The sequence below is a fragment of the Pleurodeles waltl genome, chromosome 6 (genome assembly GCF_031143425.1).
Source record: "Pleurodeles waltl isolate 20211129_DDA chromosome 6, aPleWal1.hap1.20221129, whole genome shotgun sequence".
NCBI classification, from domain to species: Eukaryota; Metazoa; Chordata; class Amphibia; order Caudata; family Salamandridae; genus Pleurodeles; species Pleurodeles waltl.
In genome coordinates, this window is record NC_090445.1 from 491,929,148 (window position 1) to 491,946,513 (window position 17,366).

Genomic DNA, 17,366 nt, shown 5'->3' on the forward strand with positions numbered 1-17,366 from the left:
TTCTGCGAGCCACAATGGAGGTATGGGACAAAGTGCAGACATGTAAGGCCATGTCCTCCCCCATATCCCACAAACGCCGATTATCGGTAATCCAGACTTCCCCCCAGCACTCACGGGGTCCTCGTTCAAGACTTGGCAGGACTCCAATTGTAAAAGAATTGGGGATCTATTCGATGCTTAAGGGATTATGGATTTCCCTCAGCTCCGAGAGGCATATGGCCTCCCGCAGGAAGCTTACTGGTAATATTTGGCGATCGGACACTGGGTGCTATCCCCGACAAATCGACCCCATGCAAGTAGACCCCTCTTTCCCTTTGAATACTGGTTGATGACCCGTTCCACTGATAAGAGGCTTATCTCTGATGTTTATGGCTTCCTGACTGTGCCACCAAAGTTATCCCAGACACCTGCGAGATGTAGGTGGGAAGCCGAATGTGGCAGTTCCTTTACAGACAGGGAATGGTGAGATGTGCTACACCGAGCGCACATAACAGCCCGCAACATGAACACTAAAGAATTGTTCTTGAAAATAGCACATTACTGGTATTTTACACCGGCATGGGTTGCTGGATGGCAGAAGGGAGCCATAGACTGTTGCTGGTGGGGGTGTGGACAGATGGGTAGACACACACACACATTTTATAGCAATGCCCACACTTAATCCCCTTTTGGGATAACATTCTGAATACTATAGATGAAATATATGACGCACCCATACCACTTTTCCCCAGCTACATATTACTAGGACTCCCGAACCAGCAGACATACCCTCTCAAAGCCCTGAAAGGTAGAGCCATCATATTGGCGATCGGAGCAGCTAAGCAGCTGCTTTTAGCCAGATGGGGTACTGAGGTGATTTTCTCACATACTGACTGGCTACATAAGTAATGGGACATATTGGGGATGGAAAAGCTGACAGCAACGGCTATGGGATCTTTGCCTACTTTTGATAAGATATGGGGCCCCTGTATTTCGTACCTCTTGGATAAATTCGGGGAGCGGACATGCCCGCGCTACCTTCGCGTTCTGCGCTTGACTAGTCCAGACAAATGCCCGGCTGAGATGACAGACATGGCATAGGGTTTACAGGTGGTTGCGAAGGTGGGGATGAGCAGGCTCTGTATTAAAGTTAAGGTACAGGTACGGGAGAGCATTATCTTTGGTTTCTTGTTTTTCCCTGCAATTGTTTTTCACATCCACCGGCCAGTGGTTGTAGGTGGGACAGTTGTACATGTTAAAGTGTCAATAAAGAGGTTTAATCCTAAATATAACTGTTGCAGCATAATACAATGTCTCTGAGGTTTTACTCTTGAATGCCTTGGTGAGATGCTCTGGTGGAACTTGCATTGAAATAGAATAACAATGGTAAACAGACCCCCCGTTGACGAGGTTGTAATGTCATTAGCAAACACAATGGGCATTAAGTGGTAACAGACCACCTTGGCAATATTAGCTAGCCTTTAGGCATCAGCTATCTCAAAAAGCATCATAAATTCACTTAAAATGATTCAATCACAGATCTCTTAATCCCAAAAAAAGTCTAATTCACTTTGAGCTAAACTGCATCCTATTGTATTTGAAGAGTCACTTACAGTGATTTAGTGGAAATGAACAGAGATAGAGCCACGAGTTCCAGGTTTAGCTTATGGGTCAAGTGAACGGCTCAAACCTCTGCTGCACGTGTATGCTCAGGACATGGAGGCTCTGATGACCGTAATTGTCAGTGGTTGGTATCAGGTGAGGCATCTTTTTTGGTGTGGCCACACCCAAGACGGGGCTCATAATCCTGTTGATATTTCACCACGCTGACGGCCTGGATCTTGTAACTACGTAATCGCATCAGGCAGCGACGGTGAAACGTGTGTCAAACTCTGTCTGTGGATTATAATAATAAAGAAAGTCACCACCTGGAAGCCTGTTTACTATAGTCCAGCAAGATGGGCTTTACCTAATAACTTTGGATAATGTTTGACTCAGGCCAATATACAAGGATGACGCACAGCGTCTAATAAAAGCTTTGGCAGAAGTTTAAACAGCTGTGAACAACTTTCTAAGATGCTTAAATGATGGCATAATTATAAATTACTAAACAATGTTTGTAGTTAGCGCAAATAATACTACAATGTCTGTAGCATTGTTAGAGGATGATAAGGCATGATGATGTCCTGCCTAAGAACACGCAGTGAATTCAGGTTACTGCACTGGATCTCATCTGGGCCATGACACTTCTCCAGTATAGAGGATTTACCACTACCATTCTAAACATAGCAAACATGACAAAGCTACTCCTTTCTCATCAGGAATTACCGCTTAAAATGGTATAAGGTACTTCCCAATGCTAACCTATGAGCGGAGCAGGCCTCACAGTAGTGAAAAACTAAATTGGCTGTTTGTTACTACCAGGACATGCACAGCATAAAAGTACATGTCCAGCTTTTTACTTACACACACCCTACCCATAGGTCTACCTACGGTCTAACTTAAGAGTGACTTATGTGTAATGAAAAGGGAGTTTAAGGCTTGGAAAGCAGTGTTAAATGCCAAGTCGAAGTGGCAGTAAACTACACACACAGGCACTTCAGTGGCAGGCCTGAGACAGGTTTGAAAGGCTGCTTCTGTGGGTGGCATAATCAAGTGCTGGAGACCCACTAGTAGCATTTAATCTACAGACCCCGGGTATATAGTATACCACTTGACAAAGGACATACAAGTAAATGAAATATGCCAAATAGTTGTAAACCAGTTACACCATGTTTAGAAAAGAGGGCACATGCAGCTTAGCATTGGTGGTTAGCTGTGGTAAAGTGTAGAGTTCTAAGACTGAAAAAGGGTCAGAAAAATAGGATGAGGAAGGCAAAACGTTTGAGGTAACCCTGAAAAAAGGGCCATTTCCAACACACATCATAGACAATCACTGGGTGATATCAATAAAGCTAAACTGCTCAATATCCTTTACTGTACCATACCCCACTATGTAAGAGACATTTTGATCCTTATCTAAGTTACAAAGGAAGACTTAGAAATGGGGTAACAGAAATATATGGTGGGAATAAATGGAATATGACTTAAATAGGAAGGGGGGACATAGAACCACACTAGAGAGCGTGCATTAATTCTAAGCATAACTATTTAGGAGTAATATCAACTTTGCTAGCCACCAGAGACAATAAGGGCCTACAGCGCTATCGAACTTAGGGTACTCACTTGCCACCACCTTATAGTTCAGAACCATCACCCATCATTTGCCTGTCAGGGGTATCTATAAAAATACTTAAGAATTTGCTGTCTGAACCTGTACAAAGGCATAGGACTTTTCATTCTCACTGCTTCCAACCAGGTGGGGGACCCTGCTGATGTAGAGGGCCCTATTTTTCCTGCTCTTTACAAATCAGTTGAACCTATTTACTCCTTGCCTCTGTTGCCTTGCTCAAGCCAGCGAAAATGGGGATCCGCCTCACTTCCGCTTGCAAAAATCTGTTCCGAACAGCTCTAAAGAAGACGCTGGGGTTAACTGTTACAAACAAGCTTGTCCCAAACTGTGGCGAGGGCGAAGCAGCACAAACGCTGTTTTCTCTTCCATAGGCAGTATCACTAAAACACATTTGAGATATTTTTTTAAGTGACTACTTTCTCTAAAATCTTGAGTAAAGACTGGGTTCTAACTTGCTGGAATAGGAGGATTCACAAAAGAGGCTGTATCATAAATAAGGCGCACTGTTTTTTTAAAAAGTTTTATTTATCGAGAACTCGACCCAAAGGTATTGGAGCGCTTTATATGAGCACCAGTTATATTACACAAATACGCGTTTAAGGCACAAGGAGATTAAGGTGGTCATTACAACCCTGGCGGTCGGTGTTAAAGTGGCGGCAAGACCGCCAACAGTAAAAAATGTGCAATTACGACTGTGGCGGAAACTGCCAACAAAGACAGCCACTTTAACACTCCGACCGCCACGGCGGTACAAACAAACAACGCGGCGGTCACCGCCAACAGACAGGCGGAGGACAAAGTACCGCCCACAGTATCACAACCTACCAATCCGCCACCTTTTCCGGGGCGGATTCACCGTGGATAAAAACACGGCGGAATCAGGATTCCGAAGGGAAAACGCTCACCTCTACACACCCCACGAGGAACTAGGACACCATGGAGCCGGAACTCCAAATTCTCCCTGCAATAGTCTTCCTGCTCCTCTACCAGGAGCACGAACGCCGTTGTCGAAGACCACGTTGAGTACTGCACCTACGACACAAGGGAGGGGGAGGCAAAAAACAGGGACACACACATGCAACACCCTCACCCACCACAACACACACACTAATCCATATTGATACATCACAGTTACACCCCCAAACGCCCCGGAAGAATGCAAAGACAAAAGAAAATGAGTGTAACCATTGTAATAGATTAAAAGCAAGTAGGCAAAAATATATATATACACCATTAACAAAATATACACCAAGCATAGTAGTCCAGGTAGTGCTCCAATTAAGTCTGTGGAACACTGGGCCCACAAGGTATGGGCGAGGCCCACGCAAGATCCCCGACCATGATGGAGAGAACACTGCAGGGGTATCAGATAGCAAAAAAACAAGCACCTCAGGGGGAGGGAAAGAGGGGGCACGACGCCAAATCCACGAGGGGGCCACATGCCCACTGTTCAATCCTGGGGAGTGCAAAGCCACAGTCTCTCAAGTCTATGCAGTGGGTGGGTTGTCCACTGTTCCATCCTGGGAGTGCAAAGCCACAGTCTCTGAAGTCTATATAGTGGGTGATTTGCCCACTGTTCAATCCTGGGGAGTGCAAAGCCACAGTCTCTCAAGTCTCTACAGTGGGTGGGTTGCCCACTGTTCAATCCTGGGGAGTGCAAAGCCACAGTCTCTCAAGTCTATACAGTGGGTGGGTGGCCCACTGTTCAATCCTGGGGAGTGCAAAGCCACAGTCTCTCAAGTCTATACAGTGGGTGGGTTGCCCACTCTTCAATCCTGGGGAGTGCAAAGCCACAGTCTCTCAAGTGGATAACAGTCTCCACTGGTTCTGGAGGGGGCATTGTGCCCAGAGTGCTTCATCCTGCTAAGGACAGAGGTAGTGGATGTATCTCTCCACTGGTTCTGGAGGGGGCTTTGTGCCCATAGTGCTTCATCCTGCTAAGGACAGAGGTAGTGAATGTATCTATCCACTGGTTCTGGAGGGGGCATGGTGCCCAGAGTGCTTCATCCTGCTAAGGACAGAGGTAGTGGATGTATCTCTCCACTGGTTCTGGAGGGGGCATGGTGCCCAGAGTGCTCCATCCTGCTAAGGACAGAGGTAGTGGATGACAGTCTCCACTGGTTCTGGAGGGGGCTTTGTGCTCAGAGTGCTTCATCCTGCTAAGGACAGAGGTAGTGGATGACAGTCTCCACTGGTTCTGGAGGGGCTTTGTGCCCAGAGTGCTTCATCCTGCTAAGGACAGAGGTAGTGGATGTATCTCTCCACTGGTTCTGGAGGGGGCATGGTGCCCAGAGTGCTTCATCCTCCTAAGGACAGAGGTAGTGGATGAGAGTCTACACTGGTTCTGGAGGGGTCATGGTGCCAGAGTGCTTCATTCTGCCCGTGACGGACTCAGTAGCGTCAGTGCCCTTGGCGCTCATGGGCCAGCGTTGCTTGAGACGGCGGTGCCCTGTTCAGCGGTGCTTGAGATGGCAGTGCCCTGTTCAGCGGTGCTTGAGACAGCGGTGCCCTGTTCAGCGGTGCTTGAGATGGCGGTGCCCTGTTCAGCGGTGCTTGAGACGGTGGTGCCCTGTTCAGCGGTGCTTGAGACAGCGGTACCCTGTTCATCGGTGCTTGGAGCAGCGGGCTCCTTTGCAGTGACTCAGCTGCTGGCGGTCCTTCATGGCCCAGCGGGGCTTGTGCTGGCGGTCCTCTCTAGCCCAGCGGGGCTTGTGCTGGCGGTCCTCTCTAGCCCAGCGAGGCTTGTGCTGGCGGTCCTTTCTAGCCCAGCGGAGCTTGTGCTGGCAGTCCTCTCTGTCCCAGCGGGGATGACGGCTGTGGCCTCCTGGGCAGTGGGGATGATGGCTGTGGCCTCCTGGGCAGCTGGGCTGGTGCTGGCAGTGGCCTCATGGGCAGCAGGGCTGGTGGCGATGGCCTCCTGGGCAGCAGGGCTGGTGCTGGCGGGGGCCTCCTGGGCAGCAGGGCTGGTGGCGGGGGCCTCCTAGGCAGCTGGGCTGGTGCTGGCGGTGACCTCTTGGGCAGCAGGGCTGGTGGCGGGGCCTCCTGGGCAGCAGGGCTAGTGCTGGCGGTGGCCTCCTGGGCAGCGGGGATGATGGAGGTCTTCTCTGCCGTGCTGCTCTTCCCAGACTTGCTGAGTTTCTTGTGCCCCTTCCCCACCTTGGAAGGTGTCGCAGCTGACTCCACACTCTCACTGGGACCCCTGGGAGCGTCTTTGGTGGCTGGAGTCTTCCCCCTCTCCTGCCGGGCACTGGCCAACTTCTGATGCTTGACAGGTGGGGGACTGTCTTGCCTGTGGCTCCGTGCCACACTGGCTGCCCTGGTGGCCGGTGCACTCCAGATTCCGGTGACTACAGGCACCACTGGTCCCGGAGATGTTGTGGCTGAGGTCCTAGTTCGGGACCTAGGAGACGGATGAGGTGGTGGAGGTGTGGGAAAGAGGTCAAGGTTGGACAGGAAAAGTTTTTGGAACACACTGGAATGGGTAGCTGGAGGGGGTTTGGGAGTGGAGGAAGAGGTTGTGGTTGTAGGAGGTGTTCGTTTGCTGACTTTGGGTGAAGGTGCATGCGCTGGAGGCTGTCGTGAGGTGGATGGCTGTTGGGTGGGTGTGTGCCTGCGTTTGTGTATCTTGGGAGGGGGCGTCACAGACACACTGGGAGAGAACACAGGGGACGTGCGAATGGTAGTGAGGGTGGTGACTGCACATGAGTCGGGTGTGGTGGTGGGTGTGCTGGTGATGGTAGTAGTGGCTGTAGAGGTAGTGCATGCAGGTGTGAGTGTAGACGAGACTGGGAGGGAGGAGGGAGACAATGAGGAGGGGGACACAGTGGAGGCAGTGGATGTTGGTGTGTCTGCATGTGTGTGATGCTTGCGTGAGTGTCTGTGGGATGTGTGGTGCTTATGTTTGCCTGAGCTTCCTTCCCTTGTGTGTTGACGTGTGTGCATGCTGGTCTAGAGGTGTGCTTAGGATAGGCTGGGGTACAGGGGATTGGGTCTGGGTGGAGGAAGTTGGAGGGGGGAGGCTAGAGCCAGGGACAATGGCTGCCATAAGTGCTGAGGCCAGAGTCTGAAAAGCTCGCTGAAGGGCCGCCTGACCAGAATGAATGCCCTCCAGGAATGCATTGGTTTGTTGCAACTGCCTTTCTACACCCTGGATGGCATTCAAAATGGTAGACTGCCCAACAGTGAGGGACCTGAGGAGGTCAATGGCCTCCTCACTGAGGGCAGCAGGGGTGACTGGGGCAGGGCCTGAGGTGCCTGGGGCGAAGGTGATGCCCACCGTCCCGGGTGAGCGGGCATGGGGAAAGGCTGAGGGGCTGCTGGGAGGGCGGTGCTGGAAGGGGGGGTGGCGGCTGTACCTGTAGATGGGGGGGCACAGATGTTGCCGCCACCACAAGGGAGCTCCCATCAGAGGACGAGTCCGTGTCACTGGTCTCAGCTCCTGTCTCCGCCGTGGAGCTCCCCTCACCCTCCGTCCCACTGGTGAAGTCCGATTCCATAGTGTGGCCCTCCATGGCCATGTGGGATGTAGCCCCCTCGTGCTCCGGTGCCACTGCTCCTCCGCCTGATGATGCTAATGCACACAAGAACAGGGAGACCACAAAAAGGGGGGGACGACAGAAGAAAGACATGTTGAGTGCATGCATTACCGCTACCGTTGGCGGACACGACAGACACAGAAGCCCCCTGCACTACGCCACGCTCTTGGGCTCCACTGTTCAATTCCTGGGAAATGGCATACTAGGCTATGGACGACATCTGCACACATGGATGACACAGGGGCATGACTTGGTGTAGTTGGCACTCTACAGAGGTGCGGTGGGGTGGCACATGGCCTGCCTTACGGAGGGACCTTGCCTACAGAACTTGCCCTGGCCTAGGGAAACTCACAGCCCACCTCCCCCACCTAGACCCCTCCACTGTGTGCAAAATCAGCAGAATGAGAGTGTACTCAACTCCTTGTGGCTGCTGTGATGCCCTCAAGTGCCCATCCAACTCTGGGTACACCACCACCAGGATCCTGAACATCAGGGGGGTCATGGTGCGACGGGCACCCCTCCCAACGTTGGGAGGCCTTTCCTAGCTGAGCCTCCGCCGTCTTCTTGCTCCAGCTGCGAATGTCCTCCCATCTTTTCCAGCAGTGGGTGCTCCGTCTGTGGTAGACCCCCAGGGTCCGGACGTCCTTGGCGATGGCACGCCAAATATATTTATTCTGGTGGGCGCTGACCTACATGATTTGTACAGGGGGAATAGAAACTTATTACCAACTGTACCGTCACAGTCATTGGCCCCATCCCTACGCTTGGCATGTGGCACATGCACTCACCGTCATTTCATGCACGCCGCACTCTCCCCCCTTCCTTCTTACATCCACCCCTCTCCACACCGGCATAGCCGATACAGCATGCTCCCAGTGTACTTACCTGTTTGTCTGGAGGACCGTAGAGTAGCGTGTACTGGGGGAGGACCCCGTCCACGAGTTTCTCCAAGTCCTCCGATGTGAAGGCAGGGGCCCTTTCCCCAGACACTCGAGCCATTGTCTCTTCCAGACCGAGGTCACAGCAGCACTTGCAGTGTAGGTCCTCTCCTGTCGAAGATCAGGTATCGAGTGATTCAACAGATAGAAAATGGCGGTCACGTCCGCGGCGGTGCGTACCGTCACCGCCGGCGTACATCGCCATTGGCTCCTGGGACCCATAGGGTCCAATGTTAACCAATGCAGCATTGTGCCGCGGTCTTCGACCGCCTACTGCAACGGTGTACAACGCCAGCGCCGTTACCTCACATCCCATTGTCCCACTTTACAGGTCAGGCAGCCGCCATTTCAGGGGCCCACATGGCTTCATTTTCAACTGCGTCACACATACCTAGGCCTAGACTCAACACACATACAGGCCACTTTTTAGATTATGATTGGTGTTCTGTGTAAACTGGGGGTACGTACCTCTGAGTTTTTTGACTCTGTGCTCGCTGTTGTCCTTCATAGGCACCGTCCGCTGGGACATGTGAGGAGATGGAGGCATCCTCCAGTGTACTGACCGTTGGTGGACCTGCCGACAATGGAGGAAAGACATGTGATCATCACATACAGCTTGACCGTGCCACAATCCAGGAACTGTGTACCCAGTTGGAGCCAGACCTGATGTCAGCTATCCGCCATCCCACAGGAATCCCCCCTCAAGTGCAGGTGCTGTCAGTGCTCCATTTCCTTGCAAGTGGGTCATTTCAAACAACAGTGGCCATAGCATCAGGGATGTCCCAGCCTATGTTTTCCCAACGTGTTGTCCAGAGTGTTGTCTGCCCTGCTGAAACAAATGCAGAGCTACATCGTTTTCCCTCAGGTGGAGGATTTGCCTACAGTGAAAGTTGAATTCTATGCCCTGGCACATATCCCCAACATCATAGGTGCCATTGATGGGACACATGTGGCTTTGGTCCGCCCCCCACAGGAGTGAACAGGTGTACAGAAACCGGAAGAGTTATCATTCGATGAATGTACAGATGGTATGTTTGGCCGACCAGTACATCTCCCATGTGAATGCCAAGTTGCCTGGCTCAGTGCATGACGCCTAGATCCTGCGGAATAGCAGCATCCCTTATGTGATGGGTCAACTCCAGAGGCACCGTGTGTGGCTATAAGGTGAGCACCTGGAAGCTAGTCAGTGGGAATGGTTGTCTGGGTCTGGGGATGTCCCTCCAGGTTAGTGAGTGTCTAACAGTTATCCCTCGCCATTTGCAGGTGACTCTGGTTACCCCAACCTGTCATGGCCACTGACCCCAGTGAGGAATCCCAGGACAAGGGCAGAGGAACGCTACAATGAGGCCCATGGGCGAAGTAGGAGGGTGATCGAGCGGACCTTCGACATCCTGAAGGCCAAGTTCAGGTGCCTCCATATGACAGGTGGATCCCTATTTTACTCACCAAAGAAGGTGTGCCAGATCATCGTGGCCTGCTGTATGCTTCACAACTTGTTTTTGCGACAACAGGTGCCTTTTCTGCAGGAGGATGGTCCAGGTGGCGGTGTTGTTGCAGCTGTGGAGCCTGTGGACAGTGAAGACGAGGAAGCAGAAGAAGAAGACATAGACAACAGGGACTCAGTGATCCAGCAATATTTCCAGTGAAACACAGGTAAGAATACTAACCGGCCTACTACATGTACTTAAACACTACTACCTCTCTACTGTCTGTCGTTTTCACCCAGTGTATGGTCACTGAGTTGTCACTTTCCCTTACGATTTCACAGATGTGGGTCCCACAGTGTGACATCTGCTTTGATTCCTCATGGACTAGAGCTGTGTGACATAGGTATGTTGACATTACAAATGAAAGAGCTTTTTGCCACAGTAATTGCTAATACAGGATTCTGAAATCACAGACTGACTCCATATTGTTTTGTGCTTTAAGGGTATTTATTTTAGTGCTCAAAATTGGAGGGGGTAGCAAAATGGTGAGGGGTCATGGCGGAGGAATGTCCATGGCAGAGTCCAGTCTATTAGTCTCACAGGTGCATTGCCCAAATGGGCATAGGAAGTGGAGCTGGGGCAGTTCAAGGATGGACAGGGTGACAAAGAGGGACAGTAGGATGACAATCTGGGTGGTCTCATTTCTTGGCGGCGGTCTTGGCATCGTTCTCTGTCTTTGTCCTGGATCTCAGCGACCGTTTGCGAGGTGGTTCTCCCTCTGCAGGGGTTGGGGTGCTGGTGTGGTGGTCCTGTGGCGGTGCCTCCTGTCCACTAGCGCCGGCGGAGGTAGTGGGCAGTCCATTGTCCAGGCTAGTGTCAGGGGCCCCTTGTAGTGCCACAGTGTCCCTCCTTGTGTTGAGTACTTCCTTCAGCACCCCTACGATGGTGCCCAGGGTGGAATTGATGGTTCTGGGTTCCTCCCTGAAGCCCAAATACTGTTCCTCCTGCAGCCGCTGGGTCTCCTGAAACTTGGCCAGTACCGTTGCCATCGTCTCCTGGGAGTGGTGGGATGCTCCCATGATGTTGGAGAGGGCCTCGTGGAGAGTGGGTTCCCTGGGCCTGTCCGCCCCTTGTCGCACAGCAGCCCTCCCAGTTCCCCTGTGTTCCTGGGTCTCCGTCCCCTGGACCGTGTGCCCACTACCACTGCCCCCTGGTCCCTGTTTTTGATGGGGTGGTGGGTTAGCCTGGGTTCCCTGTAGTGGTGGACACACTGCTGATTGACGTGTCCTGGGGACGGAGGTATGGGCCCGTTGGGTGGGTGCTGTGCTGGTGTTTTTAGAGGGGGGAAGCTCTGTGGTGGCCTGTGACTGGGTGAGGGGAACCGACTGTCCCGAGGTCCCCGATGGGCCGGGCTGGTCATCTAGATCCAGTTGGACAGAGGTTCTGTCATCACTGTGGGCCTCTTCTGTTGGTGGTGTGGAGATGTGTGGACCCTCCTGTCTGGTGACGTTGGGTAGGTGTCCTGCAGGGGTATAAAAGGATGTTTATTACATCTGTGTGTGCCATGGTGTGCAATGGGTGGGTGACCGTGTACCCAGTGCTTGCATTCGTGTGTGGGACCTTGTGTGATGATGGTTTAGGGGGGTGTATGGGTATGTGCAGTGGCCATACTTTAGTTATGGGTATCCATGCTTTGTTGTTGCATGCAGGGCTTGGGGTTAGGATGTGTGGTTTGTGATGTTGGGACATTTGTGAGGAGTTAGAGTGATGGGGTGAGGGTGAGGGTGGGGGTGGGGGTATGTGCTGGCATGCAGGAAGGGTAGGGGATGTAATAGTTAAGATTTGACTTACCAGAGTCCATTCCTCCACCTACTCCTGCGAGGCCCTCAGAATGCAGAATCGTCAAGACCTGCTCCTCCCATGTTGTTAGCTGTGGGGGAGGAGGTGGGGGTCCTCCGCCAGTCTGCTGAACCGCAAGGTGGTGTCTTGAGACCACGGAACGCACCTTCCCCCGTAGGTCATTCCACCTCTTCCTGATATCCTCCTGATTTCTTGGGTGCTGTCACACTGCATTGACCCTGTCCACTATTCTTCATCATAGCTCCATCTTCCTTGCAATGGAGGTGTGCTGCACCTGTGATCCAAATAGCTGTGGCTCTACCCAGGCGATTTCCTCCACCATGACCCGGAGCTCCTCCTCTGAGAACCTGGGGTGTCTTTGCCATGCCATGGGGTGGTGTAGGTGATGTGTGGGGTGGGGTGTGGGGTGATAAGTGTGCTGATATGTAGTGGTGTGTAGTGTGAGGTGCGTGGAAGTTAAGTGGGTGATGATGTTGTGTGCCTGTGGAGGCTAGTATTGTTGATGGTGGTGTCTATCTCTGGCCTTCGTTCGTGATTTTGGGTCGTAGGGGTTTGTGGGTGATGTGGGTGTGTGTTTTATATTGTATTGGGTGAGTGGGAGTGGTGTGTGTGTGTGTATCAGGTGTGTGTATTTCGAATTGTCCAATGTGGTAGTGTTTTGTATATGTGCGTGTATTTTGAGCGCGGCGGTGTGTACCGCCAATGGAATACCGCGGTTGAAAAACCGCCGTGTGGATTCGTGTGTCGTGATAGTGTGGGCGTATTCCTGTTGGAGTGACGGTGGAGGATTTGTCTTCGCCAGTTTATCACTGACCTTTGGTGTGGCGGACTTGTGTGGGTGTCTGAATATTGGTGGATTCCGTGCTGTGGGTCATAATAGCTGTGGTGGTTTTCCGCGGCCGCGGCAGTGTGTTGGCGGTCTTCGGCTTTTACCGCCAATGTTGTAATGACCGCCTAAGTGATTTACCAAGAATCACATGCTGTTGTGCCAACACCGAGACTCGGACTACCTTACTCTGCCTGCTGTTAGTGCCTTTGTTTTAGTAAAATAGTATGTGTTTGTGAAAATTCGTACACAGCAATTGCGTGTTACTACAAGAAAAGAGAGTGAGCGACACAAGGCCCGGAGATGTCTAAAACAGCAGACTGGAATTTGCAACCCACTGAGTAGATTAGTGGATAAGACCTGTTGTGTTTTGCATAAACGGGTGGGGAAGGTGTTTTGCAAATGTAGTCCTGATCTGTTAGCAGGTTAGGGCTGATTTGATGTAGTAGCGCAACAAGGTGAAATTGTATGGTTGCATGTTTAAAGTGTTGTTCCCGGGTTCCCCAGTTAGACACAGTCGTGATATTTGCATCAAGAACAAAGCTGTTATTAGAACATCTTTTCGCCAAAGGGATTAGACATCCTCTGTGCACAATTAGCAGTGTGTCTTTCAGTGGTTTCTACTTTTTCATAAATGTATTGTGCTGTATTTACACTTCGCTAGCTATCAAAGACCACGTGCTTGTCAGCGTGCGTGCGGTTTGGTAGTCAGTTTGTTCACCTTTGGATGCATGTAATCGTCACTTGACCACATCATTTCCGTAAAAACTTGCAGTATGGAAGAAAAAATGGGAACTGGTTATCTCCCCTGAAGAAAGGGCAGCCTTGGTCTGGGAAGGGGGCGGGTGCTGGGCGGTTGCACAATGACTTACTTCAGCAGAGGGCATACGCAAGCCTCAAGCATCGCATCGATCTCACGTCCTCGTCCTCTGCTCGCCGTGAGTATCTCCTCAAATCCTCCCTGCATGTCACTGATTCATATGAACGTGGTCAAGAGAACCAGACCTGTACGAAACTATAGCAGCAGCCACTATACATGCGCGTAGGAAACAATAAGGTCAAAACGCAGCTACCAGGTCTTGAGATTTCTTTGGGTGTAGAAATTTGTGGTTTAAATGTGTATGCAGAGGGCGTTGAAACAGGCGGGATTCACGTTTTTTTAAAGGTAGCTTCTGCAGTGGCAATTGGGGATGCTTGAGACTAATAATGATAATAATAACAATAATAATAATATTGCTATCACATTACTACGTTTTGGTTGATGCTTTTGATTATTATTAGTAGTGTTATATTTGCTGTTACTACTTTTTCCTTAGTCTTTTCTTAGAAAGAGGCTTGACTAAGGTAGAGCCGCAGTTGTTTCTGTGGAATCTCAGATTGCAAGTGAGATAGTTATTGAGGCTCCAAGCTGCTGTAGGATGGTGGTGCTTGTGGGCCCCAAAGGGGTCCCAGCCTTACTCTTCAAATTGGACATGCGCTATGGGGCTTCTTGGTTAACCATGCTGTACCCCAAGCTTTCCACACTGCAAGAGCACTGTGTTGCACCCGCCGCACTAGAAGGACCCGATTATCTCTCAGGTAATCACTCTGTTGAACACTGATGAAAAGATCCATGCGAGGCTGCTCTTGGCTGATCTTCAAACCTTGACAAATTAGACCAATTTACTCCCATGTTATCAGGCAGGGTTTGGTACCCTCTAGTGCACGGCATAATATTTTAACTGTCTTACGTCTAACCTTTCATAAAGTCCACGTCATCAGTGCATGCTCTTCGCCTGCCTCGTAGATTCCAACACTGTGTTTGACAGTGTTGTCAGGGTGCTGCTCTGGACAAGCTTCACAAATGGGCAATTGCGATTCAAATTCGGGTTCCTTAGCAAATATCTCTAGCTTCCTATGTCAAATTATGTAGTCAGATGAGAAATGCTGCCAATGATTTGTAACAACTACTAAAGGGGCTTAATAGGAATTACTTGAACAGGCAGTGGTAGCTCAACAAATGTATGGTTTGGCAAATTAGAAAGTGCCAAAGGTCGCTGGAGGTAAGTGGTGCTTGGAACAGCACATGTACTTAGGCTGTCCTGTTTTCAGTGTTTATTGTTTGTGGATTTGATTGTTGCTTTCTCAGAGTTTTCCGAATCTTTTGAACTCGGTGCTTATCAGTGTTTATTAGGCTGCTTAGTCTCCCCAAATGGACAAAACCAGTGGTTTTTTTTTCCGGAGTTTACAAAGCTTGTTGTCTTTTTGCAGTGGCTGTTTTAAAGAACATATTTAATTTAATTTAAATGATAAGTAATGCAGGGTATTTTGTGTCTTGCCATTGGCTGTGTGTCCAATGAACCATTGTTAGACTGTTTTAAGAATAAAAGGTTTGTGTATTTAACTCTCATTCACACACATCACATTACCCTCTCTCACATCTTATTACCCCTCACACTCACACTGGCAGGGCTCTGTCTGTTTAAGAGGGCTATTCACGGATTAAAAAATGTGAGAGTGCTATATTTAAATGTTTTTTTAATAAACACATTCATGGACACAGGAGCAATTCACTGTAGGAAAGTACCATCTTGCCTGGCATGTTACCCCCATATTTCACTGTATATATGTTGTTTTAGTCTATGTGTCACTGGGACCCTGCCAGGCAGGGCCCCAGTGCTCATAAGTATGTGCCCTGTATGTGTTCCCTGTGTGATGCCTAACTGTCTCACTGAGGCTCTGCTAACCAGAACCTCAGTGGTTATGCTCTCCCTGCTTTCCAAATTTGTCGCTAACAGGCTAGTGACTAAATTTACAAATTCACATTGGCATACTGGTACACCCATATAATTCCCTAGTATATGGTACTGAGGTACCCAGGGTATTGGGGTTCCAGGAGATCCCTATGGGCTGCAGCATTTCTTTTGCCACCCATAGGGAGCTCAGACAATTCTTACACAGGCCTGCCAGTGCAGCCTGCGTGAAAAAACGTCCACATTATTTCACAGCCATTTACCACTGCACTTAAGTAACTTATAAGTCACCTATATGTCTAACCATCACCTGGTGAAGGTTGGGTGCAAAGTTACTTAGTGTGTGGGCACCCTGGCACTAGCCAAGGTGCCCCCACATCGTTAAGGGCAAATTCCCCGGACCTTGTGAGTGCGGGGACACCATTACACACGTGCACTATACGTAGGTCACAACCTATGTATAGCGTCACAATGGTAACTCCGAACATGGCCATGTAACATGTCTAAGATCATGGAATTGTCACCCCAATACCATTCTAGTATTGGGGGGACAATTCCATGATCCCCCGGGTCTCTAGCACAGTACCCGAGTACTGCCAAACTGCCTTTCCGGGGTCTCCACTGCAGCTGCTGCTGCTGCCAACCCCTCAGACAGGTTTCTGCCCTCCTGGGTCCAGGTAGCCCTGGCCCACGAAGACAGAACAAAGGACTTCCGCTGAGAGAGGGTGTAACACCCTCTCCCTTTGGAAATAGGTGTGAGAGCTGGGGAGGCGTAGCCTCCCCCAGCCTCTTGAAATGCTTTGATGGGCACAGATGGTGCCCATCTCTGCATAAGCCAGTCTACACTGGTTCAGGGATCCCCCAGCCCTGCTGTGGCGCGAAACTGGACAAAGGAAAGGTGAGTGACCACTCCCCTAACCTGCACCTCCCAGGGGAGGTGCCCAGAGCTCCTCCAGTGTGTCCCAGACCTCTGCCATCTTGGAAACAGAGGTGTTGGGGGCACACAGGACTGCTCTGAGTGGCCAGTGCCAGCAGGTGATGTCAGAGGCTCCTCCTGATAGGCTCTTACCTCCCTTGGTAGCCAATCCTCCTTCCTAGGTAGCCAAACCTCCTTTTCTGGCTATTTAGGGTCTCTGCTTTGGGGAATTCTTTAGATAACGAATGCAAGAGCTCATCAGAGTTCCTCTGCATCTCCCTCTTCACCTTCTACCAAAGGATCGACCGCTGACTGCTCAGGACTCCTGCAAAACTGCAACAAAGTAGCAAGACGACTACTAGCAACCTTGTATCGCCTCATCCTGCCGGCTTTCTCAACTGTTTCCAGGTGGTGCATGCTCTGGGGGTAGCCTGCCTTCACCCTGCACCAGAAGCTCCAAAGAAATCTCCTGTGAGTCGCCGGAATCTTCCCCCTGCTAACGCAGGCACCAAAAGACTGCAACACTGGTCCTCTGGGTCCCCTCTCATCCTGACGAGCGTGGTCCCTGGAAATCAGCAACACTGATCCCACAGTCCAGTGACTCTTCAGTCCAAGTTTGTTGGAGGTAAGTCCTTACTTCCCCACGCTAGACTGCATTGCTGGGTACCGCGTGATTTGCAGCTGCTCCGGCTCCTGTGCACTCTTCCAGGATTTCCTTCATGCACAGCGAAGCCTGGGTCCCCGACACTTCTTCCTGCAGTGCACAACCTTCTGAGTTGTCCTCCGGTGTCGTGGGACTCCCTTTTGTGACTTCGAATGGACTCCGGTTCACTTTCCTTCCAAGTGCCTGTTCAGGTACTTTTGCATGTGCTGCCTGCTTTTGTGAGGGCTCCCTGAATTGCTGGGCACCCCCTCTATCTC

At 50.7% G+C, this 17,366-nt stretch overlaps 1 protein-coding gene across 4 annotated transcripts in view; it reads left to right on the top strand.

Annotated features, from left to right (window-relative positions):
• Positions 1–17,366, top strand: part of C6H1orf162 (chromosome 6 C1orf162 homolog) — a 496,481-nt gene that overhangs the window by 158,817 nt on the left and 320,298 nt on the right. Inside the window, exon 1 of one of the 4 annotated variants that reach the window (XM_069238648.1) lies at positions 13,682–13,735. The exons of the other annotated variants lie outside the window; for them this stretch is intronic. The gene's annotated coding sequence lies outside the window, so the exon portion shown is untranslated. Of the gene's footprint in view, positions 1–13,681; positions 13,736–17,366 lie in introns of those variants that run through there. 4 annotated transcript variants of the gene reach the window in all.